This window comes from Schistocerca gregaria, chromosome 8 (genome assembly GCF_023897955.1).
Source record: "Schistocerca gregaria isolate iqSchGreg1 chromosome 8, iqSchGreg1.2, whole genome shotgun sequence".
NCBI lineage: Eukaryota > Metazoa > Arthropoda > Insecta > Orthoptera > Acrididae > Schistocerca > Schistocerca gregaria.
Window position 1 is genome coordinate 305,693,527 of NC_064927.1, and position 24,922 is coordinate 305,718,448.

A 24,922-nucleotide genomic window follows, 5' to 3' on the forward strand; every position below is an offset into this window, starting at 1 on the left:
CTACTGACACTGTCGTCAGTAGCGTTGCCATTGTTATAGTGCAGTGAAGATATTCATTGCATCTTTCCGATTGTGTACTTTATATACGACCATAATGTCTTTGAATCTTCTGCCACATTTATAGGTTGAGTTTCGTTGTGAAAACTATTAAAAGCATTTGTCATTCGAGTTCGCGGTAAATTTCTAGCTTCTGTAAGACTTCACCACTCTTGGAAGTTTTGCGTTCTTCCAAAGTTGATATGCCTATTTCGTCGCTTCTGCAACAGTGTTCTTCCGACCTGTACTGTGTAACGTGGGGGATCAGTAGCATTTCTTATTAATTTATTTGGTATATGTTACTCGACAGCCGTCGATAGTATTTCCTTTAATTAAAGCATTATATAAATAAATAAATGAAAAAAATGAAAACTTTACGTAACCAGACGTCGTATCTTGTAAACGTTTCGTTTACTGGGTCGTTCTCGTAGCCACGCCTCCTTCAACCAGAGTCATGTAAATAAATTTCCCTTTTACTTGTCGGACTACTATTATCACCCACTTTAGTGAACAACGGATAATTTTCTGTGACGTACAAAGGCCTCCTAGCTTTTATCACTACAATTTGTATTTATCTGACGACTTTCTCTTTAGGTAACAATGGAAGCTTACTAGCCTATAAAAGGCGCAGTTGCTGACTCCTGGCTACTATTCACCATGCACAAGACACTCATTGTCATCGTCGTGGTCACCGCCTGTGTCGGTAAGCCAGTTCGCCGAACAGAGCCACGTAACTTCGTTTATAGTTGACTCTTACACGCATTTTTAATTTGTAACAGATATACCAATAACGTTGTTTCACCTCTAACTACATATCGAAGAGGCGAACAGCTGAAAACGAATTACTTGTTGCTAATCTTTGAGACACTCTGTTCATCCATTCGTTCTTTATATGCATCATCTTTCACTGAAGTGCACTGCATACGTTCACCAGTACACAAGCCTTTATTCATTTGTTCTTGTATACTGTCGGACAGGTCGGACTCAACTGCGTCATACTGCTAGACAGAAAATATTACAGGTGGAACCATAGACCTACGTTTTCTAATGATATCCGATGTGTAAAGAAAGGATAAAGTAAATGATAAATGAGGCAAGCGTCGCGTTTAGCGAAGTGAGACTATGTGCACTTAATTACCTAGAAATAAACTCTGGGAAAGGAGATTAATATTAACAGTCCGTAACCGCAAGCCCCAAAATCAGCAGCCATTTTTAATGAAATGGAGCATGAAGTTGCTATGTTCACATATTATGAGCTGCGCTAGCATTCCCGTTTATAGATTTGATTAAGTGGAGTTCGTTTGACCAACATCTAAGAGACTGTTCCTTGAACTGCAGTCACTAAATCTCAGTAATGCAACGAACGATGTGCTTACATATCGTTTCGATGACAAGAAAAGAATTTTCTTCTAAAACATATTGGCTGAACTACGGATTACTTATTGTGGTGATTTAATGTAGCGTTTATGAGATAGATACCGTACAAATTTCCACAAGCTAAACAGTAAATTAACTGCCTTCATATTTCGTAAATACCCTTTATGAATATAGAAATTTTTTAGTTTTGAGCTCAATGGGTGTGTTTATACTCCAGTTTCGTTAAATGAGGTGTTAGTTCCAGTTTCGTTAAATGAAGAGTTAGTTCCATTTTAATGCGACACAAAGAGACGACGAGCGATTGTGGTAGCTGTATGGTATTGTTCTTACATTCGGCACGTAGGTCTACAGGCGTTCCTGCGGTAGTCAGTTCAGAAGCTAAACCGTGAGACAGTGTAGCTCATGTGCTGCTTCTTTACCGGAGAGGGCTTTTTACTGAGTACTAACAGCGCTACCATACAGGCTCTAAATCTTTGGTGACTCTTCCATTGTGTCTAATAATTTTAGTTCTCACGTCCACAGATAAAAGGTTTTCATATTCCTCTCGCCTTGATTTAGAACAAAAACGTTATTTGTTATGAAATTAACTGCTACTTCTCCCAAAACCGAGAATCTCTGCAACAGAATTACTTTACGAATATACTCTAAGCCAAAGAGGGATATACCACGAAGGGATGGGACGGAACTCGGTTGAAGTAAAGTGCGTGTACAGCCACACATATGATTGTAGCTTAAGAAAAAATTCGATAGTATATTCAAGAGGAAAAGCTTCATAAATTGATCAAGTCTTTTATGCTTTGGTCCACCTCTGACGCTTACGTAAGCAGTTATTAGTTTCGACATTGTTTGATAGAATTGTTGGAGGGATATTTTGGCAATGCTGTCTAAATTGCGCTTTAGATCTTCAAAATACCGACTTGCTTGGCGGATTTTTCCAATAATGCTCCAAATTTCCTCATGTGGGGTGAGATAAGGTGACCTTGCTGGGTAAGGTAGGTGTTGGAAAGCACGAAGGCAAGCAGCAGAAAGTCTCGCCATATGCAGGGGGGCCTTATCTAGCTGACATGTAAGCCCATGTGCAATAAATGGCAAGTCTCTGCAACAAAACCTCTGCAACAAGACCAAATCATGCTCATTAAACTCAGAGCGCTACAGAGGATGGGCAGACCGCTGCTGATGAAACAGCTGTTTAGGTGGTGTTCTATACCGACGTCCATGCTAGAGGTCTTCAAGCGATTAATCGTTGTCTCCTGGCAACGGTACGACAAGAGAAAAAGCACTTGAAGGTTGCCCTCACATATCAGAAGTGAGTAAAAGTGCATCTGTTGCTTGAAAGTCCTGATGAAGCGTTCCGCTTCTCCAATGGATTGTGGCTGGAACCCAGTGCTAGTCATATGCTTAATGCTATTGGACTCAGAAGTCTTCTGAAATTCTACAGATGTGATTTATGGTCCAGTGTCCAAAACCACTTCTTCAGGTAAGCCTTTGATCCAAAAGACTGACGTCAGAACCTCGAGCATGCAGGGGGAACACGGAAGATAGTGCAGTCTTTTTCGTAATGCGGAAATGGACTGATTTACCTAACGTTCAAAAGGACAGGACCATTGGCGTTTGGGCAAAGTGCGGAGGCGTTTCCGGAACGGCAGGTTTGTTAACTGTTTGTCTGGGAGTGGCATAATGGCGCTACCCAAAACAGGCGTTGAAGCACCTGTGTTCCACCACAGCCCATAGACGACAGAGGTTAACGACAGCTGCAGACACGTGTACGGGCGCACAGACATGTAGCTGTTCAGCAAGTGACCATCCAGATGAACTAAGGGCTACCGATAGTATCTCCTCAACGAACGTTGAGGTAATCTTGTTGCTTAAGGATGTCCACATCAGGCGACTGGTTCATGTACGCCATCTGACTGCTCGTTATCATGCCAAAGCACACCTGGTCTTCCACTGAGCGGCGAGAGGTGGCATTTTCAGATGAATCACGTTTTATGTTCCATCAGAGAGATGGCCACTGCCATGTATGGCGTGATATGTTTGGAAGCAAAACGTTTAACCCAGTGAAGAGAGTATAATGGTCTAAGAAAGGTTTTCATGTAAATCTACATCTACATCTACATCCATACTCCGCAAGCCACGTGACGCTGTGTGGCGGAGGGTACCCCAAATACCTCTATCGGTTCTCCCTTCTATTCCAGTCTCCTATTGTACATGGAAAGAAGGATTGTCGGTATGCTTCTGTGTGGGATCTAATCTCTCTGATTTTATCCTCATGGTCTCTTCGCGAGATATACGTAGGAGGGAGCAATATACTGCTTGACTCTTCGGTGAAGGTATGTTCTCGAAAGTTTAACAAAAGCCCGTACCGAGCTACTGAGCGTCTCTCCTGCACAGTCTTCCACTGGAGTTTATCTATCATCTCCGTAACGCTTCCGCAATTACTACATGATCCTGTAACGAAGCGCGCTGCTCTCCGTTGGATCTTCTCTATCTCTTCTATCAACCCTATCTGGTGCGGATCCCACACTGCTGAACAGTATTCAAGCAGTGGGCGAACAAGCGTACGGTAACCTACTTCCTTTGTTGTTGGATTAAATTTCCTTAGGATTCTTCCAATGAATCTCAGTCTGGCATCTGCTTTACCGACGATCATCTTTATATGATCATTCCACTTTAAATCACTCCTAATGTGTACTCCCAGATAATTTATGGAATTAACTGCTATCAGTTGCTGACCTATTTTGTAACTAAATGATAAGGGACCTATCTTTCTATGTATTCGCATCACATTACACTTGTCTACATTGAGATTCAATTGTCATTCCGTGCACCATGCGTCAATTAGCTGCAGATCCTCCTGCATTTCAGTACAATTTTCCATTGTTGCAACCTCTCGATACACCACAGTATCATCTGCAAAAAGCCTCAGTGAACTTCCGATGTCATCCACCAGGTCATTTATGTATATTGTGAATAGCAACGGTCCTATGACACTCCCCTGCGGCAAACCTGAAATCACTCTTACTTCGGAAGACTTCTCTCCATTGAGAATGATATGCTGCGTTCTGTTTTCTAGGAACTCCTCAATCCAATAACACAATTGATCTGACAGTCCGTATGCTCTTACTTTGTTCATTAAACGACTGTGGGGAACTGTGTAAAACGCCTCCCTCAACTAGACACAGTGAAGAGAGTATTATGGTCTAAGAAAGGTTTTCGTGTAAATCCCTCAGCTAGGCACAGTTGCTTAACACAATTACGTATCTAACCCAGGTGACCATGTCCAACCCTGAGGTGCAGTTTGTTTTTCCTTATAGTACGCCGTCTACCAGCAGAACAATACAACGTGTGACACATCTAGCAGTGAATGTTTGTGGATCGAAGAGCACAAGAATGAGTTTACTGTACCTCTCTGGTAATCAAACTAACCTATTAAAGTCCAATCGAGAATCTGTGGACTACCTTGATTGGGCTGTTCGCTCTTTAGATCGTTCAAATGGTTCTGACCGCTATGGGACTCAATATCTGAGGTCATCGGTTATCTAGAACTTAGAACTACGTAAACCTAACTAACCTAAGGACATCACACACATCCATGCCCAAGGTAGGATTCGAACCTGCGACCCTAGCGGTCGTTCAACTCCCGACTGAAGCGCCTAGAAGTGCTTGGCCACCACGACCGGCGCCCGCTTTGTATCCTCAACTGAGAAACCAAGCGCACTGTTTATGGCACTGCAGTCTGTGTGGCCCCACATCCATATCAATATATTTTCAATATATTTCAGAACCTCGTTGACTCTCTTCCTGCATGTCTCACAGGGCTGAAACAGGTGCTCACCTTTATTGGACTGGACAGTGTAATTCTTGCAGCTCACGATCGCAGCAGTGAACGTTCCTTTCATGTCTGAAGGACATTACAGAGGACGTCGAGCTAACATGCGTATGTAAGTATTTATTTAAGTGGGGACCTACTAAAGCGGGTACTGCATTATAGGATAATGCACAACTGGCGGAGAGTACTTAAAACAAAGAACCCACCCATCGTCCCCGCACCTACTTACCATCCAATATATGATCCTAATAAGTTAAGTAATTATTTAATGACCTATTTTAATCACCCTGAGAAGGAGACCTCACTACCCGTGAGGCCATTTTCTAGGATGGCCTACGGCTGTGTGTCTGAGCAGGACTTTGAGTTTGTTATTATATTGAGGCTCTAAGACCTTATTAAATTGATCAGAAAGGTCAATATCAATAGCCTTCAAACTGCGATAGACACGTACACTGCGCCGCCAACGACGACGCCATGCACGTCGCAGAGCCATTGCTGTGGCACTTTAACACAAGTGAAGGTAGCAAGCCAACGCCCAGCGAGACCCAGAGCTAAGCGTCCGCACTCCTCGACGTTAGCAGAGCGAATGACGCTCCGTGCTGCGGCGCAGTGTAACCCAGCACGCCTTATCGAACAACTTCCGGCCGCCGCGCAGCGAGTGAGCGGCCTTATCAACTGCGGTTACGCAACCGGAAGTGAATTTAAGGTGCCACAGCAATGCCTCTGCGACGGGCATGGCGTCGTCGCTGGCGGCGCAGTGTACCTGTGTATCGCAGTTTGAAAGCCATTGATATTGACCTTGCTGGTCAATTTAATAAACAGCAATTGATTGGAGGTCCGAATGTATTTCGTGGACTCCATCTGAACTTTATTTGTGATGTACAAGCAGTGTTTGGAGGTAGTACTTGGTTCACACTTGCTGTTGTGTGGGGTAATCAAGCAGATTATGGTGGCCTTGAAGCTTTTCCTGATGCTAACATTCTTACTTGGAAGACATGGAGTATATCGGAGACTACAGGACTCTTGGCTAAGCAGCCTTATGGTACTCTTGTTCCAAGTATGCCATTTGTTTTGAGTACCAGGAAGACTGAACGTGGCTGTTCTTGCCACGGGGACAGCAGTTAGCATTGCGGTTGGCGCACGCCTGGTAAATGTGTGCCGTGAAACACCGTAGGCAGGATTTAATTTCGATTACCTGGTACCTTGAACGGTGGGATTATTTGCGGTGCTGCTCTGGCCGAGACTTAATGTGCTGGAGCTCGCAAACGAAGGCCAAAACTGGTTTACAGTTACTTTGAACAGCACAAACATCAGCAGATTGCTAGTCTACTGCTGCGTTGCCATACGACACCTGACGCTCTACTAATTCGAAAACCTGTTTTAAGCTAGGTTCAAGATGCTAATGAACCTGATCACGTATGCAAGGAGTTGACCATTTGGAGTAATCGTGTCCTTTATCATTGCATCACTAACGATCACACTCACACTTGTATTTGCAATGACGTCAGCTACCCTGTGCTTCTGTGTGTACTTGAGTTGTTGATGAAAGCAAACCAATTTGTAACGTTCAACTGCCGCATTTAACTGTTTAGCAAAGTACTCCGGTATTGAAAAAATTAGTTCAACTTAAGGTAGACTCTCAGTCTAATAATCGGTATACTGGCACTCGGATGGCTCCAAGAAAATATGGTTGATTGTCTCGACCTTCATTGTGATACGCCGTGAAGTAGGAGGCGAACTGTGGGTGGTACTCGAAACATTCCAGTTGTGGAGAATCAAATGTAGGAATGGCGGTTCGGAAACAGGCGGTGGTGCGCTGTTTTGTTTACTGCGCGGCGATCAGTCTGATCATGACCTCTCTGAGCTGCAGCATCTGCTACTCCTGAAGTTAAGCTATCTGATTTACTGACAGTTCTTGCGGAGGTGGCCATGGTCAATAGGTAAAGAAATTATACTTGTATAATAATAGCGCCCAACCACGAAACTATACTGCAAAAATGTACGAATTAAAGTCGCTAGAAATACTAACCTCTGAAATGGGCATGAACCATGGGCAGTCGAAAGGAGAATGTTCTGGAAAACACACAGCAATGAGTCGGTCAAGCACGGTTAATGTCCACAATCTTGCAAAAAAGACAAACAATATTTACCGTGGCCGGTTGTTTGTATGGCGATAAGCAGAACAAAGTAGAAAGATGTTCGTGTGGCAGACCAGATTGTGATAAGGTTCTACTCTAAGGTAACAAACGTCATGGGATAACGACATGCACACATACAGGTGTCGGTAGTATCGGGTACACAGGGCATAAAAGGGCAGTGCGTTTGTGGAGCTGTCATTTGTGCTCAGGTGTTTACCAGCAATCATTCTTTGCGAGGGGAATAAGATTGGAGAGATCAGATAGTGGTACCAAAAGTGCCCTCCGCCACACACCATTAGGTGGCTGGCCAAGTATAATGTAGATGTTGACGTGATTCAAGTAAAATATTTCCCCAAGGTGATTATGGCCTCAACAAGATAATCTGCATACTTTGAACGCGGAAGGCATTAGGAGCGAGACGATGGGGTAAGTACATTCGGGAGATCGTTTTTGAATGCCGAGTGAGCCAAAAATATCACATTTCAGGTGGAAAAGGCAGTGGTTGAGGGCCTTCACTTATCGACCGACAGCAACATCGTTTGATTGGTCAGTACTAAGAGGCAATAACAGTATGTGAAATAGCCGTAGCAATCAATATGAAACGTACGACTAACGTATCTGTAACGGCAGTGCGGCAAAAGATGTCGTTAAAGGGCTATGACAGCAGACGACCGCCCCGAGTGCCTTTGCTAACATCATGACATAGGTTCCAGTGTCTCACCTGAGCTAGTGACCATATCGGTTGGACCAGAGATGACAGGGAAGTGGTGGTCAAGTCAAACGAGTGCCAATTTCAGTTCGTAAGAGCTCATGCTAGATTTTGAGTGTGATACGGGCCCCACCTAGCCACAGAACGAAGTTTTCAACATGGCACCTAGAAAGATGGTAATAGCTCCACAATGGTGAGAAATGTGTTTAGATGGAATGGACTGGGTAGTCTAGTACAGCTCATCGGCTCTTTGACTGGAGACGGTGAGAGATTGCAGGCACTTTCGCTTCTGATACGGTGTTATGCTGCAAAATATTCTTAGAGAAGTTCGAAATGGACACAAAAAGGGAGATAACAATCTTTTATGGGGTGCTGTGTTTCCATTTAGGTCATGACTTCAGCAAAAGTTACGGCGTAAACGTGAGGGAAACAGGCCGCGAAGCAGAATCTGTTTTCCGTTTTCCCCCAATTAATTTTAAAAAAAAATGGTCTAATCTGTGTATGCGGAACAAGAGGTGGTCTCCCAGCTTCAAGTGCTGCGCTCCAGCTCGTGATTGGCTAGGGCTAAAGTGGGACTAGTCTAACATGTAACTGTGCTAGGCTACAGAGCTGGAGAGGAAAGCTGAGAGGAAGAGAAGGGGACACTCTTGTACTGGCGCTTCGCTAGTAAATAACAGCAGGTGATAACTAAGTGCCACTTAGAGCCTATGTCAGTCATCATCTGAACTGTCTGAGGTACACTTTCTAGCATCACGCACACAACCAGTGGCGCGTGGGTGCACTTACTTGTTTTGACTCAGCAGTCTAAACATTTCACATATTCCGTCACGTGTAGTTGTGTTATGGAGTGAAATTGGTTTGGCAGGACAGCAAACGGGTCCACCTGCACACTGGAATCCACCAGGGTTTGAGAGCCTCCAAATCAGCCAAATGCGAAACCGCGTACTTGCATCTTTCGGACGCGCGCCATGAACAACAGATTGCTGTCGCCCATGTCTCCAGTCGCCGATCGCATCGGGGTGTGCCGCCCTGACCAGCAGGAGGGAAAAGTATTCTCTAATATGGCGTGGGTCTCCAATGAATGCTTCTCAGCAGCCTTGGGAGCCTTATCCTTCTTTATGGATTAGTGAAGTACAGATGCTTGACTTTAGAGTAGTTGATGGGCCATACCACGGGTTCACATATGTGAAGTCAGGTAAAGCGATTAGCATTCTGGTGTGAGTCGTATTTGTGAAACACAAATAGCTCTTAATTCTCAAGAAATAATGAGTGATAACGACGGGGGATCTCAAGCTCATTCCATACTTCTAGGCCTACAGGAGGCATTGGACACCGTTCCTTCAAAGAGACTTCTAATCAATTGCTGTCTATAAAGTTCACTTCAGCTACGCGACTAGACTCATGGGTTCCTGTAAAATAGGTCACAGTTCGTAGTAATATACAGAAAATCATCGAGTAAAATGTAGGTGTTCAAATCCAATCTTCCTCCATTTCTTCAGTAACGATAGAGTCAACCCTACGAAGACAATCACATCCTGTTTTTATAAAACAGAACTATTATCTGGCATTCCCAAAAGAAAAGTTACGGTCTCTCTGCTCTCCCTAACCTATGTAAAATTTTCAGGAGGCAATCTATGTAGCCCTGATGGACTGTTTGTAGATGATGCCTTTGTTTGCTCTGTAGTGAAGTCGTCAGAAGATCAAAACCAATTCCAAAACAGACACTGTGTCTGTATTGTGCGAGAAGCGACAATTTTCTCGGAAGAGATAAACTATAAAGTCATCCAAATGGTTAAGAAAAGAAAGGCATTAGATTTCGGTTACACAAGAAATTACGCAAATTTAAAGGCTCTCATTTGAACTAAATATCTGTGAATTACTGTTAAAGGCAACTTAAATTGGAAAGACCAGATAGACAATGTTATGGGGAAGACAACACATAGACTGCGTTTAACTAAGACGTAGAAGATATAACATTTCTACTAAAGAGATTGTTTACAGTGCGTTTCTACGTCCTTTTAAAGTCATTAAACAAAAGTCGATTTTTACTGCGACGAAATATTTTCACGAAATTTCAGTCAACAATATTTTCCCTTAATGTGAAAGTCATTTACTGTCACGTACCGAAGTAGGGAGAAATGACCATCTTAATAAAGCAAAGCAGCTACAGAAGTATGTAAATGTTTATTTTTCTAACGAACTGTTAGGGAGTGGAACGGTAGAGGAATAGTCTGAATGTGGTACGAAGAACCCTCTATGTGCCACCTGAATTTTAACTGCAGAGTAGCCACGTAGATGTAAATGGCGTATCTCTTACTTAAAGGTGGTGCTCGTCGGCACAGAAATGATATTTACAGGATGTCAGAATGAGTTAGATGTCCCCGACGTAGAAGAGAACCACTAGTGAGCCTAGGATTGAACCCCTTGGCACTCTGAATAGAACATGCTCCCAGGACGGATCACCTTCACACACACAGTACGCAGGGTTCTGTTTCTCACGAAACTCTCACGTAACTACAGCACACTATCCAAAAAATTAGCTGTCGCGTGTTTTCGGGGCATTATACCACTTTCTTGTGCATCAAATGCTTTGCCGAACTCATGCAGTGTCCCTATTGTAGCCGCATGTTTGCCAGTGGCATATTTTAGGTTCCCATGGTGTCTTGATTCTTAGGAAATCCGGACTGATCACTGTAGCAGAAGTTGTACAAGTTTACCAACTATGTTGTGATATACAGCTAATGATTTTTTCTACCTTTCACCCAAGTTACAGAAATCCTTTAAAAGGACGCGGGGCTCGTATTGTTATACTGAATAGAATGTTTGTCGTATGGAGGCATAAGCCAGATGCTCACGAATTTTGCAACTTTCTTGTAAGCAATGTTTGTTTGGAACCTTTATATTTCTATAGGGAAATTCAGGAAGATATACGAATATTTTAATATGTTATTTTATAAGTAAAACAAAAGAAAAGATCTTCTGATAAATCTACGTTCGCAAATGATTAGTAACGGAGTTACGGCTAAAAAAAAATTTGTCTGAAATTTAGCAACTTCGCAAATTTGAATCCATCGCAAATCTATAACAGTTTAAAATAAAGCACGATTTGCAATTATTTTGTTGTTATTGATCCGGTGGTTCTAATAAAACATGTACCAGACGTGTATCTGCAGTAGTTTTTCAGAACACGCAAAGAAGCAAAGACGTAATTTAGTAAAATTTTAATTTATTAACTACTTGGGCCATTTTTTTAAACTCCAGACACTGAGCAACGCTTTCAACAGACGTAGTAGAGAAATAATTTGGAGAAATGATGCTAATGACGTGAACTGAAACTGTGTGATTGTGTCAGATAATCTGCAATGATTAATACCATAGTACGCGTGCATTCATGTTGGATGTTCTGGAAAACCACTGCGGATAGACGTCTGGGACATGTTTCATTAGATGCACCAGACCAATAACAACAACAACAACAACAACAAAATTGAAATCGTACTTTCACCTCCTACAGTTTTGCAATGGCTTCATATTAACGAAGTTGCTAGCTTTCGCGGAAAAGCATTTATTACCCATAACTCCGAAACTAAACATATGCGGACCTATCTTCATGTGAACTTTTTTCTTGAGTTGTACTGGCTGGATAACATATTAAAATATTTCCATATCTTCGTAAATCATCCTGTATGAACTCCTCTTTGGACTGTCACGAAGATAATTTCTGCTGCATGTCCTCAGGGTTCTGGTGCTGATATCTTACCGTACATTCTGTATTGTCAAACTTTCGTTGCAGCTACATCTGTAACACTTTATTGTATACAGTGAGATGCGTGGGATGTAACAGCAACAATCTCACAATGTTACGAGTACTCAATCTTCTTAGCTATATTGTTGAGAGAGTGTCTCCTAGTAAGTTCCTGTTCACACCTCAAATTACATTGAATTAATTTTATACAGACTGGTGTGAATGATGAATTACTGGTGCAATGGTGTTGTATGACATATTGAAACAATAAAATATTTCTTTTGCACAGTGGACATCTCCGCACAGGTGATATGTCCCGAGGAGTGCCTAGGGCTGGCAGGAGGGTCTCCTGTTACAGAAGACAAACTACAGTCTGGTTTGTATATTATCAATACACGTGTCTGAAAAAAGAATGCTTAACCAAATATTTTTAAATTAATAGAGTGTAACACCGCATTCCAAAAGTTATGAAATTTTTTATGCCATATTCTTTACAGTTCTTGGTTGCTACATTTTTACCATTAATATGTCCGGAAATTTGTTGATGCTTGTGGTAGTCTCAAATATTTACTGGTACATTTTAAATGCATTCCCATGGGCGCATTTTTAGAATGAAAAGTTACATATGTTTATTTGCTTTTAAGCTAATATTGTATTTTTAAGGGATGATTTTATGTTAATCCTTACTATTTGAGCATGATTATTAATTAAATAAAATTTTCAGTGCCTCTGGAACATAAATAAGCGCCCTAGAAACAAATGTTGATACCAGATTGTGAAACTATATTTGCTAATGAGGAAACTGAGTCTTCCTTCTGTGACTGTATTACACTCGTAAAATAAAACACAAACCCCCCTCTGTCACAAGACGTGATCTTACATCAACGCTTGATGCATTTAGAGCCCCAGTGCCCCTTTTCAGTTGCTTCATCAGTCGCCATCATATTTTGATTTTATGTTGCAATGTGTCCTGTGCCGATTGCATAGGTATATTATAAAATAGTACATTGTGACTAAATTTTTTACGAAGCCAAGACAATATCCAAAAATTATTTACTGTTAGCAGTTGTGGTTAAACGTCTTTCAACTACACTGTGAGCAGACAATTTCTTAGCCGTCAGTCTTCCTGCTGCATTGAAGCGGCCTACCACAGATACCTCTCCTACGCTTAACGTTCCCGTCCCGTCACCTTACCTCACAATTTACCGCCTGGGTGTATTTCACTCTCTGTTTTCCTCGATAGCTTAACGGATGTCCTGTCATCCTACACCTTCTTACTGTAGTTATTTTCCATATGTACCCTTCCTCGTTTATATTTCGAGGAACCTGCTCATTTCTTACCTGATCCGTCAACCAAATTTGCAACGTTCTTCGGTAGCACCCCATCTCAAATGGTTCGATTCTCTTGTTGTTGTTGTGGTCTTCAGTCCTAAGACTGTTTTGATGCATCTCTACATGCTACTCTATTCTGTACAAAATGATTCAAATGGCTCTGAGCACTTTGGGACGGAACTGCTTAGGTCATCAGTCCCCTTGAACTTAGATCTACTTAAACCTAACTAACCTAAGGACATCACACACATCCATGCACGAGGCAGGATTCGAACCTGCGATCGTAGCAGCCGCACGGTTCCGGACTGCGCGCCTAGAACCGCGAGACCACCGCGGCCGGCTATCCTGTACAAGCTTCTTCATCTACCAGTAACTACAGCAACCTACATCCTTCTGAATCTGCTTAGTGTATTCATCTCTTGGTCTCCCTCTACGATTTTTACCCTCTACGCTGCCCTCCAGTACTAAATTGGTGATCCCTTGATGCCTCATAACATGTCCTACTAACCGATCCCTTCTTATAGTCAAGTTGTGCCACAATTTTCTCTTCTCCCCAATCCTATTCAATACCTCCTCATTAAATATGTGATCTACCCATCTAATCTTCAGCATTCTTCTGTAGCACCACATATCAAAAGCTTCAATTCTCTTCTTGTCAAAACTATTTATCGTCCATGTTTCACTTACATACATGGCTACATTCCATAAAATACTTTCTGAAACGACTTCCAGCTACTTAAATCTATACTCGATGTTAACAAATCTCTCTTCTTCAGAAACACTTTCCTTGCCATTGCCAGTCTACATTTTATATCCTCTCTACTTCGACCATCATCAGTTATTTTGATCCCCAAATAGCAAAACTCATTTACTACTTTAAGTGTCTGATTTCCTAATCTAAATCCCTCAGCGTCACCCGACTTAATTCGACTACATTCCATTATCCTCGTTTTGCTTTTGTTTATGTTCATCTTATATCCTCCTTTCATGACACTATCCTTTCCGTTCAACTGCTCTTCCAAGTCCTTTGCTGTCTCTGACACAATTACAATGTCATCGGCAACCCTCATAGTTTTTATTTTTTCTCCGTGGATTTTAACACCTACTCCGTTTTTTTTCTTTTGTTTCCTTCACTGATTGCTCAATATACAGATTGAACAACATCGGGGAGAGGCTACAACCCTGCCTCACTCCCTTCCCAACCACTGCATCCCTTTCGTGTCCCTCGACTCTGGCATCTGGTATCTTACAAATTCTAAATAGCCATTCGCTCCCTGTATTTTACCCCTGCACCTTCAGTATATTAAAGAGAGTATTCCTGCCAACATTGTCAAAAGCTTTCTCTAAGTCTACAAATGCTTCCCCGAGGTCGGCTTCTACTAGTTTTTCCATTCCGGTTTTTCCACGGCCAGACTTCACTGCCATACAATGATGTGCTTCGAAGTAAATTTTCAGAAATTCCTTCCTCAAATTGAAGCTAATGTTTGATACAAGTACAATTCTATTGTCCACTTCTCCTCTGCTTTTTATGTCTTCCTTGCTCCGTCCGTCATGGCTTTCTTTGATGCCTAGGTGTTACTTAATGTACTTAATGATCACCATTTCAGTTAATAAATTTCTCGCTGTTCTCAGTTATGGTTCTTCTCATTCCTTGTATCTTTCTTCGATTTAGTTTCAATCCATATTCTATATGAGTACGCCGTCTACTCCATTCATTAGATCCTGTAATTCTCTTTCACTTACGCAGAGGATAGATGTGTCATCTGCAAATCTTACCATTGACATCCTTTCTCCTTAAATTTTAATCACAACTTTTAACAGTTCTCTGGTTTCAAAAATGGTTCATATGGCTCAGATCATTATGGGACTTCACATCTGAGGTCATCGGTCCCCTGGAATTTTGAACTACTTAAACTTAGCTAACCTAAGGACATCACACATCGACGTCCGAGGCATGATTTGAACCTGTGACCGTAGCGATTGCGCGGTTCCAGACTGAAGCGTCTAGAAAGGCTCGGCTACCTCGCCCGGTCCTCTCTGATTTCCGTCATTACTTCTCGATGTATAGAAGGAACAGTAGGGGCGAAAGATTGCGTTCCTATGTTACGCCGTTTTTAACCATCTACATCTACATCTACATCTACGACCATACTCCGCAAGCCACCTGACGGTGTGTGGCGGAGGACACCTTGAGTACCTCTATCGGTTCTCCCTTCTATTCCAGTCTCGTATTGTTCGTGGAAAGGAGGATTGTCGGTATGCTTCTGTGTGGGCTCTAATCTCTCTGAGTTTATCCTCATGGTCTCTTCGCGATATATGCGTAGAAGGGAGCCATATACTGCTTGAATCTTCAGTGAAGGTATGTTCTCGAAACCTTAACAAATGCCCGTACCGAGCTACTGTGCGTCTCTCCTGCAGAGTCGTCCACTGGAGTTTATCTATCATCTCCGGAACACTTTCGCTATTACTAAATAATCTTGTAACGAAGCGCGCTGCTCTCCGTTGGATCTTCTCTATCTCTTCTATCAACCATTCCTGGTACGGATCCCACAATGCTGAGCAGTATTCAAGCAGTGGGAGAACAAGCGTACTGTAACCTTCTTCCTTTGTTTTCGGATTGCATTTCCTTAGGATTCTTCCAATGAATCTCAGTCTGGCATCTGCTTTACCGACGATCAACTTTATATGATCATTCTATTTTAAATCATTCCTAATGCGTACTCTCAGATAATTTATGGAATTAATTGCTTCCAGTTACTGACCTGCTATTTTGTAGTTAAATGATAAGGGATCTACCTTTCTATGTATTCTCAGCACATACCACTTGTCTACATCGAGATTCAATTGCCATTCCCTGCACCATCCGTCAATTCGCTGCAGATCCTCAGTACAATTTTCCATTGTTGCAACCTCTCGATACACCACAGCATCATCTGCAAAAAGCCTCAGTGCACTTCCGATGTCATCCACCATCCCTCTGAGTCTCGTGGACGAATAGCGCGAGCACTTCTCTTCCAGTCTCAGTGTACTGTTTTAGTGTCTTTACATGTTGTATGTTATCCATCTTTCCCTTTAGCTCAGCTGTATTTTTCTCAGAATTTCGAACATTTTGCACAATTTTAAATTGTCGAACGCTTTTTCCTGGTCGATAAATCCTATGAACATGTCTTGACTTTTCTTCAGTCTTGCATCCACTATCAACCGCAGGGTAATTGTGAGTTGCCTCTCTGGTGCTTCTGCCTTTCCTGAAGCCAAACTGATCGACATCTGACACATAGTCGAATTTCTCTTCCATTATTCTGTAAATTCTTACTGTCACCAATTGCTCGCATGAACTTTTAAGCTGCTTGTGTGGAAATTCTCGCACTTGTCGGCTGTTGCTATCCTCGGAATTGTGGAGTTCAGCACGTAGATTTTCAGTTACTCAATGAGTGTGGGAGCAATCCACTTCATTGATATGCCATTTTTATTTCTTTATTGGATTTTGGGACGCTACGTTGGTTAGGCATTTGGTTTAATTTTTACCTGTAATTTAGTGGTTGGATAATGGTTCAGTCCAGTATTGTGTTCTGAGAAAAAAAATAAGTATTTTAGTAATCTATTTATTTTTGTAGAGTACAACTGTGGAGTTTCCTTTGTCAGCCTTTAAAACATAAAACATTAAAACAATAGATAGAAAACTTAAAGTAATTGCAGCAAATATTGTGTATTCCGTAAAAGCAATGGATGAACTACCCAGCAAAATACAAGCTGACGTCAGTAATAGAAAAACTAATTAGAAAAACTAACCGCCAGCGCAAACTTTCACAAGCATTACCCTATTTTAACCCAAAATCACAAAAAAACTACTTAGAGAAACCAATATAAAAATAAATTTCTCCAAAGCAACAAACTTGAACACCACCTGCTAGGCGAAGCAGAAAGAACTTTCTGTACAATTACGAGTAATTAACTGATGCTTTTTGACTCAACCATGTAACCAACGACATGTACCTTAAAAACACAGAGGAAGTGACATGTGCAGCAGCCTAACGGTAGACCACATAGAACATAATGTTAGAAAGTATAACCAACTAGAAATACTATAAAGATAATCTTACACGAACTAAAATCTTCCTAAAATATGTTAAACGAACAAAGTACATTTAACTTCGACGGATTTTAATGAAATTTTATAATATTTATCCCTAAGGAGCCAATTAATTAATAGCTGCCCCATTTCTAACCGTACAGCTACATCTGCATCTACATCTACATTTATATTCCGCAAGCCACCCAATGGTGTGTAGCGGAGGGCACTTAAAGTGCCACTGTCATTACCTCCATTTCCTGTTCCAGTCGCTTATGGTTCGCGGGACGAACGACTGTCTGAAAGCCTCCATGCGCGCTCTAACCTCCCTCATTTTACATACGTTATCTCATCGGGAGGTATAAGTAGGGGGAAGCAATATATTCGATTCCTCATCCAGAAACGCACCCTCTCGAAACCTGGCGAGCAAGCTACACCACGATGCAGAGCGCCTCTCTTGCAGAGTCTGCAACTTGAGTTTGTTAAACATCTCCGTAACGCTATCACGGTTACCAAATAACCCTGTGACGAAACGCGCCGCTCTTTTTAGGATCTTCTCTATCTCCTCCGTCAACCCGACCTGGTACGAACCCCACACTTTTGAACAAAACTGAAGTATAGGTCGAATGAGTGTTTTGTAAGTAACCTCCTTTGTTGATGGACTACATTTTCTAAGGACTCTCCTAATGAATCTCAACCTGGTACCCGACTTACCAACAAATTATTTTATATGATCATTCCACTTCAAATCGTTCCGCACGCACACTCCCAGATATTTTACAGAAGTAACTGCTACCAGTGTTTGTTCCGCATTAATATAACCACACAATAAAGGATCCGTCTCTCTATGTATTCGCAATACATTACATTTGTCTATGTTAAGGGTCAGTTGCCACTCCCTGCACCAAGTGCCTATCCGCTGCAGATCTTCCTGCATTTCGCTACAATTTCCTAATGTGCAACTTCTCTGTATACTACAGCATCATCCGCGAAAACGCGCATGGAACTTCCGACACTATCTACTAGGTCATTTATATATATTGTGAAAATCAATTGTCCCATAACACTCCCCTGTGGCACGCCAGAGGTTACTTTAACGTCTGTAGAGTCTTTCCATTGATAACAACATGCTGTGTTCTGTTTGCTAAAAACTCTTCAATCCAGCCACACATCTGGTCTGATATTCCATAGGCTCTTACTTTGTTTATCAGGCGACAGTGCGGAACTGTATCGAACGTCATCCGGAAGTCAAGAAAAATAGGATCTACCTGCGAGCCTGTATCTAATATTTTCAGGGTCTCATGAACAAATAAGGCGTGTTGGGTCTCACACGATCGCTGTTTCCTATATTGATTCCTACAGGGTAGATTCTGGGTTTCCAAAAACGACATGATACTCGAGTAAAAAACATGTTCTAAAATACTACAGGAGATCGACGTCAGAGTTATAGGACTATAGTTTTGCGCATCTGCTCGACGACCCTTCTTGAAGACTGGGTCTACCTGTGCTCTTTTCCAATCATTTGGAACCTTCCGTTCCTCTAGAGACTTGCGGTACCCGGCTTTTAGAAGGGGGGCAAGTTCTTTCGCGTACTCAGTTACACCTGATATCTATACAAATAAATATTTTACGACGACATCTATGTGTTACTACTAATGTAATAACTTTTACCTTCTTAGAAATAACTTCTCAGTATGTGTGTGTGTGTGTGTGTGTGTTTGTGTGTAGAATGGTAACGTCTTTACATTTTTATTCGCGTACATCCACTGCAACTAATGTCACAAAGATTTTGCAATCTCGGATAAATGTCATAAATTTTGTACACCTGCATAAACGCGATCAATACCTATTTGAAACGGTTAAAATATGTTAACAATTTGATATTCCTTGATTTACTCTGAATTGTTTTTAGAAATGTGCTGTTGGACTAAGGGTATGTATATTTATGTTAATACGTCTGCTCATATTTTACTTAAAAACATGTAACGACGACTGAAAATATTAAGTAATTTTTCATGTTGTCTTAGTTCTGTAAAAATTGTAGTCACAATGTGCTACTTTGTCCTAATCTCTGTAAACTTTATAGGAAAATTATAACCTAGGTCGAAAAATGATGTACACAGATTAAGCATCTGCAGATGTTCCCCAGGACTCGCAACCAGTTGGGCGTTTTCACGAAATCATCATTTGTGCTTCAAGGCTATTTGTGTTTTATTTTGCGAAACATTTGTTGTTTCATAAAAATCGGATTCACTGAAGTTACAGTTCAGTACTATTCATAAGGGAGTACTTAAGTTCCCTTAAATTCGTTGTACTAATACAGAATTATTATATGTTGTGATATATGTGTTTGATTTTACTAAACTTTTGTTGTTTTATGAAAATGGGATTCACTATAGTTAGAGTTCTGTACTATTCATAAGAGAGTACTTAAGTTTCCTTTCATTAATTATACTAATACAGACTTATCAAATGTTGTGATATAACGCCAAGACAAGCAGTTCAATTAAGAATAGTTCAGATTTGTGGTTATCCATGACTGTTCATCTTGGAAAAAACGCATGAATATGGAAAAGGTATCCGCTGCTATGAATACATACTGGTGTACAAATTTCGATCACTGCAAGCAGCCTATAAAATCATTGGATAACCAATTTGTGGTTTTCTCCACCGGTCTACAGGTCAAACACCCCGCATAAGTATTCTGCGCTGGTTTACTCATTACACAGTTTTAGCAGCTGCTTGCGAAATTCGTAACATCTGCGTCACCTCTGGCCCAATAACGTGCTCCATGACTACTTTGGTAGTTTTATAAATACCGACGATAAATTGTTGTTGTTGTTGCGGTCTTCAGTCCTGAGACTGGTTTGATGCAGCTCTCCATACTACTCTATCCTGTGCAAGCTTCTTCATCTCCCAGTACCTACTGCTACCTACATCCTTCTGAATCTGCTTAGTGTAATCATCTCTCGGTCTCCCTCTACGATTTTTACCCTCCACACTGCCCTCCAATGCTAAATTTGTGATCCCTTGATGCCTCAAAACATGTCCTACCAACCGATCCCTTCTTCTAGTCAAGTTGTGCCACAAACTTCTCTTCTCCCCAATCCTATTCAATACCTCCTCATTAGTTACGTGATCTATCCACCTTATCTTCAGTATTCTTCTGTAGCACCACATTTCGAAAGCTTCTATTCTCTTCTTGTCCAAACTAGTTATCGTCCATGTTTCACTTCCATACATGGCTACACTCCAAACAAATATTTTCAGAAATGACTTCCTGACACTTAAATCTATATTCGATGTTAACAAATTTCTCTTCTTCAGAAACGCTTTCCTTGCCATTGCCAGTCTACATTTTATATCCTCTCTACTTCGACCAACATCAGTTATTTTACTTCCTAAATAGCAAAACTCCTTTACTACTTTAAGTGTCTCATTTCCTAATCTAATTCCCTCAGCATCACCCGATTTAATTGGACTACATTCCATTATCCTCGTTTTGCTTTTGTTGATGTTCATCTTATATCCTCCTTTCAAGACACTGTCCATTCCGTTCAACTGCTCTTCCAAGTCCTTTGCCGTCTCTGACGGAATTACAATGTCATCGGCGAACCTCAAAGTTTTTACTTCGTCTCCATGAATTTTAATACCTACTCCAAATTTTTCTTTTGTCTCCCCCACTGCCTGCTCAATATACAGATTGAATAACATCGGGGAGAGGCTACAACCCTGTCTCACTCCCTTCCCAACCACTGCTTCCCTTTCATACCCCTCGACTCTTATGACTGCCATCTGGTTTCTGTACAAATTGTAAATAGCCTTTCGCTCCCTGTATTTTACCCCTGCCACCTTTAGAATTTGAAAAAGAGTATTCCAGTCAACATTGTCAAAAGCTTTCTCTAAGTCTACAAACGCTAGAAACGTAGGTTTGCCTTTTCTTAATCTTTCTTCTAAGGTAAGTCGTAAGGTCAGTATTGCCTCACGTGTTCCAACATTTCGACGGAATCCAAACTGATCCTCCCCGAGGTCCGCATCTACCAGTTAATGTATTGTAAAACGACAGTCCGTACCCCTACTGCAACAACCACCTTACATTTACCATACCTAGACTGACAACAAGGATTCTCCTACTTTAGGAAAATAGGTAACTATTCTCTCCAAGGTTTAATCTCCCTTTAACCCCGTTTATTCTGCATTCCCTATGCGACACTTCTCTATTCCATCATTGAGTGTGGGGACTTCTGACACTGTAGCGCTGACAACACTTACCAGTTTAGACTTATCTATAGGTAACAGTTCGTGATCGTGTTGATCTTGAGGTCCGAACATTCTACAAGGTGTATCAACCTTGATGTTATCGATACCGTACGTATGCCTTACTAGATATTTGAAGGCAAATTTTCGGATTTCCCATCTGTATCTCCTCAACACTCATCGTGGGTAGCATAATATCCAACTAAGGGCTTCAGTGACAGTTTCCAATATCAAGGTTGTGGGTTCAAGACATGCATTATAATTTTCAAGTGGAAATAACCGTGTTAATGCCTCCAGTTCGTAAGTGGAATACTTTTTTTCTGTGTGATTTAATGAACGAGAAGCGAAAGAAACTGGCTTACACCCATTCTCATGTTATTCAAGCAATACTGCACCTAATGCAGCAGAGATACATTAGTCTGAACAGTAAAACTTTTTGAAAACCTGATAATGACAACATGGGCCCGAAGGCAATACTTACGTCAGACCTACGAAGGCCACTTTCTGCAGAACTATCTACCTTTGTGACTGGTTAAGAGTCATCACCTTTGTCTTACACCCGGTACAAATTTCTAGAAAAAGGTAGTCGTCTGGACAAAGCATACTCCTTGTTTCCTGTCTGATAGTCGAGGAGAATTTATTATTGAGTTTACTCTCTCAGTGTCTATTGTCATGCCCTCTACAAATTCTACATGCACTAAAAAACGTACAGATACACATGCAAACTAAATCTTCTCTTAAAGGCTTCATCTACATTTATGTGATGGTACTCTTGATTCATGTCCAGAGTTGTAAAAACATGATGCCCTTGAACTAAGGAAACCATGAGCGGAGATAACCAAGAAGAACCGAATGAAAAATAACTTTCTTCTTGAGTTAGCAGTAGTCAGTCAGTGACTATTCGAACTCCACTTTGTGCCTTATCCACAGTAAATATCGGGACTGAATAGGATGGTTACGAGGAAGAAATGACGCCTCACTCAATTTTCTTTCTACCACATGTTCCACTTACGTCAACCGGTAAAGGGGCTTCCTACCTAGTATAGAACCAGTACTTGAATTAAGTACCTAATCAGGTGTGTAAGACTTAATTACCCAGTAGATTCATAAGTAAATTTATCACAAAGTCTTTGAATAATCGGTCGACCGTTACTTGGCAAATGTTGCAAATTTTGCCTTTCATCTTAATCAGTGCGCTGAAGTTCCGGCTCCAGAACTTGGCTATTATACATGCGGCTGTCGAATGACAAAGAAACGAAAAATGCTTGCTTGCCTTATCTTGAATTCAACACAGCGATCTGACCAACTGCGAATTAATCCTGTCTGTACAACATCCTTGATTCCAATGATAGCATCTACCACGCGGTTCTCGATTACCTGAAACCAATTCTTCCATGTAATATCTTCAGTAACCAATACCACTACCACCGAATCTAAAAGCGCACATACTAGCTCGTTATTAATATGACAACAGAAAAATTGTAATTTACGTACAGGCTTATTGATGACGCCCGCTGTTCGTTGGTCACAAGCTACCCGTCCCAACTCTCCGTTCTTTAATTGACAACAATCACTAGTTATTATGGACGGATTACCACAGCCGCTAATGTGGCCTTTTTTGTCACACCGAAATAGTTTCACACCAAATACTAATAGCGCTGTGGGGCTGTGATCTTTTCCTTGGGAGTTGCTCGACAGTTAACCTTTCGTCTTTGGTCAGTATACATAGGACACTGAATGTTTATGACCAGTCGATCTGGCTCTTCAGAAGTCGCCGGCTTGGAACACAATGCTGCTCTTCGTCATTGTTCGGACTTAAATGCTCAGAATAGGATAAACACTTGTCATTACTACACCTAAAATTCAGGGCTCTCACACTTCGTTTAACCATACGAATATAATCCCCGGCAGTTACACTCAAACCTGGTTATTTACCACATGGAGAATGTACTACTTCTTTAACAATTCCTGATCTTAAACTCCGTCATTCTTATCCTCGAGATCTTACAATACATAAAAAAATTCAACTGTGGTGATAATCGCATTTTAAGAAAATCCTGAAAGAGTTTGGTGATTTCGGCAAACATTTTAACTATATTATCCACACGGTTCATCAAAATTCAAATTCTCTGCCGTACCCAGCAATTCACCTGTACCGTCCCATATGCGTTCATATTTACCCGACGGTTTTCTGTATGTTAACTTTTCCGTCCTCTGCTATCAATGGTTAAATAATGCCATCTATTTTAACAACGTGTTCGTCTAGTTTTAAGCGTACGCTGTTGCACTGCTGTCGTGACGGCAGTGAAAATCTATCAATTAACTCTTTACAGGCGTAGATCTGGTTACTGGCAGCATACAAAAGCAACAGCGCTCCACAGCTCTCAAATCGCACCTTTTGCCAACCCCTCTGGGTTTGTATTTGCTACCACTGTCAGGTATTTTAATAAGTGGAGCTGGACAGCCATGGTACCGTCACTGCTACCGACCCTGACACGCAGCTTGCCGAGCAGTTCATCTACCAACAGCAACAGGGGTTCACGAACAGATGGACCACACGTCCAGAAACACAAAGACCAACTTTACAGCGAGTTAGCATGCAGTGTCTCAGGCCAAACCCACCCCATTCCCGCGGTACCACCCAGCAGCTCTGCAGCTACCATTGGTGAGCAGAGCGATGTTACTGGGGAGAGGAGCCATGGCAATTTGTGACTGGGATTCAGTTGTGGGGAAACAATTTTTTCATTCAATCCTTCAATTTCGAACTTCATAAACACCAATTTTGGGTCTTCCGAATTTGACGGAAATGTAGACCGTCCAACGTCTATAGAGTGAACCCTTTTCTAGACCTCAGATCTTCACCCCCATCGACCAATGTGGCTTCGGCATCAGGGACACCACGGGCCTAAGAACCACTGACGGTGGATGGAAGTCCCAAGCCTGGTGGTATCGATTATTACACGGATTAAATGGTTAGCACAGCCACCAGCTAACACAAACAATAGCAGAATCAGTTGCACACTTTACAGGTATTACCATGCGCCTGGTTAGTAGTAATGGTCGCTATGAATTAATAGATATACTAGTGGAAATTCACGAAACTACAACCTAACAGACTCTTCACCTATTCGTCCCTTACATGTAAGGCCGTTTGTCGTAAGATGTCACTTACAAAGATCGTTCAATAACCCTGTTATTCTAAGACGGCACTAACCATAGCTTATCCGGACGAACCGCAATGACGAACATACGTTTTTCCTCACTGCTACACTTCAGTATTTGACGGTAAACAACGTGCAATGTGAAATCACAACGTAGTAATCATCGTAGACTCTTGCCAACAAAAGGCAACACTTAAATAAACATAGAGAAACAATGAACCAAAAGTTCTCGGTCAATCCAAACAGATACAAACTTGATCGAGTGACAA

The 24,922-nt window shown here is 41.5% G+C and overlaps 1 protein-coding gene across 11 annotated transcripts in view; it reads left to right on the plus strand.

The window, feature by feature from the left end:
• LOC126284563 (uncharacterized) overlaps window positions 1-24,922 on the plus strand; it is a 335,286-nt gene that overhangs the window by 99,953 nt on the left and 210,411 nt on the right. For 4 of the 11 annotated variants that reach the window (XR_007551508.1, XR_007551504.1, XR_007551503.1 and 1 more), the window contains exons 1-2: window positions 689-739; window positions 12,124-12,210. The exons of 5 other annotated variants lie outside the window; for them this stretch is intronic. The gene's annotated coding sequence lies outside the window, so the exon portion shown is untranslated. Of the gene's footprint in view, window positions 1-688; window positions 740-12,123; window positions 12,211-24,922 lie in introns of those variants that run through there. 2 more of the 11 variants (XR_007551507.1, XR_007551506.1) reach the window with 2 other exon arrangements.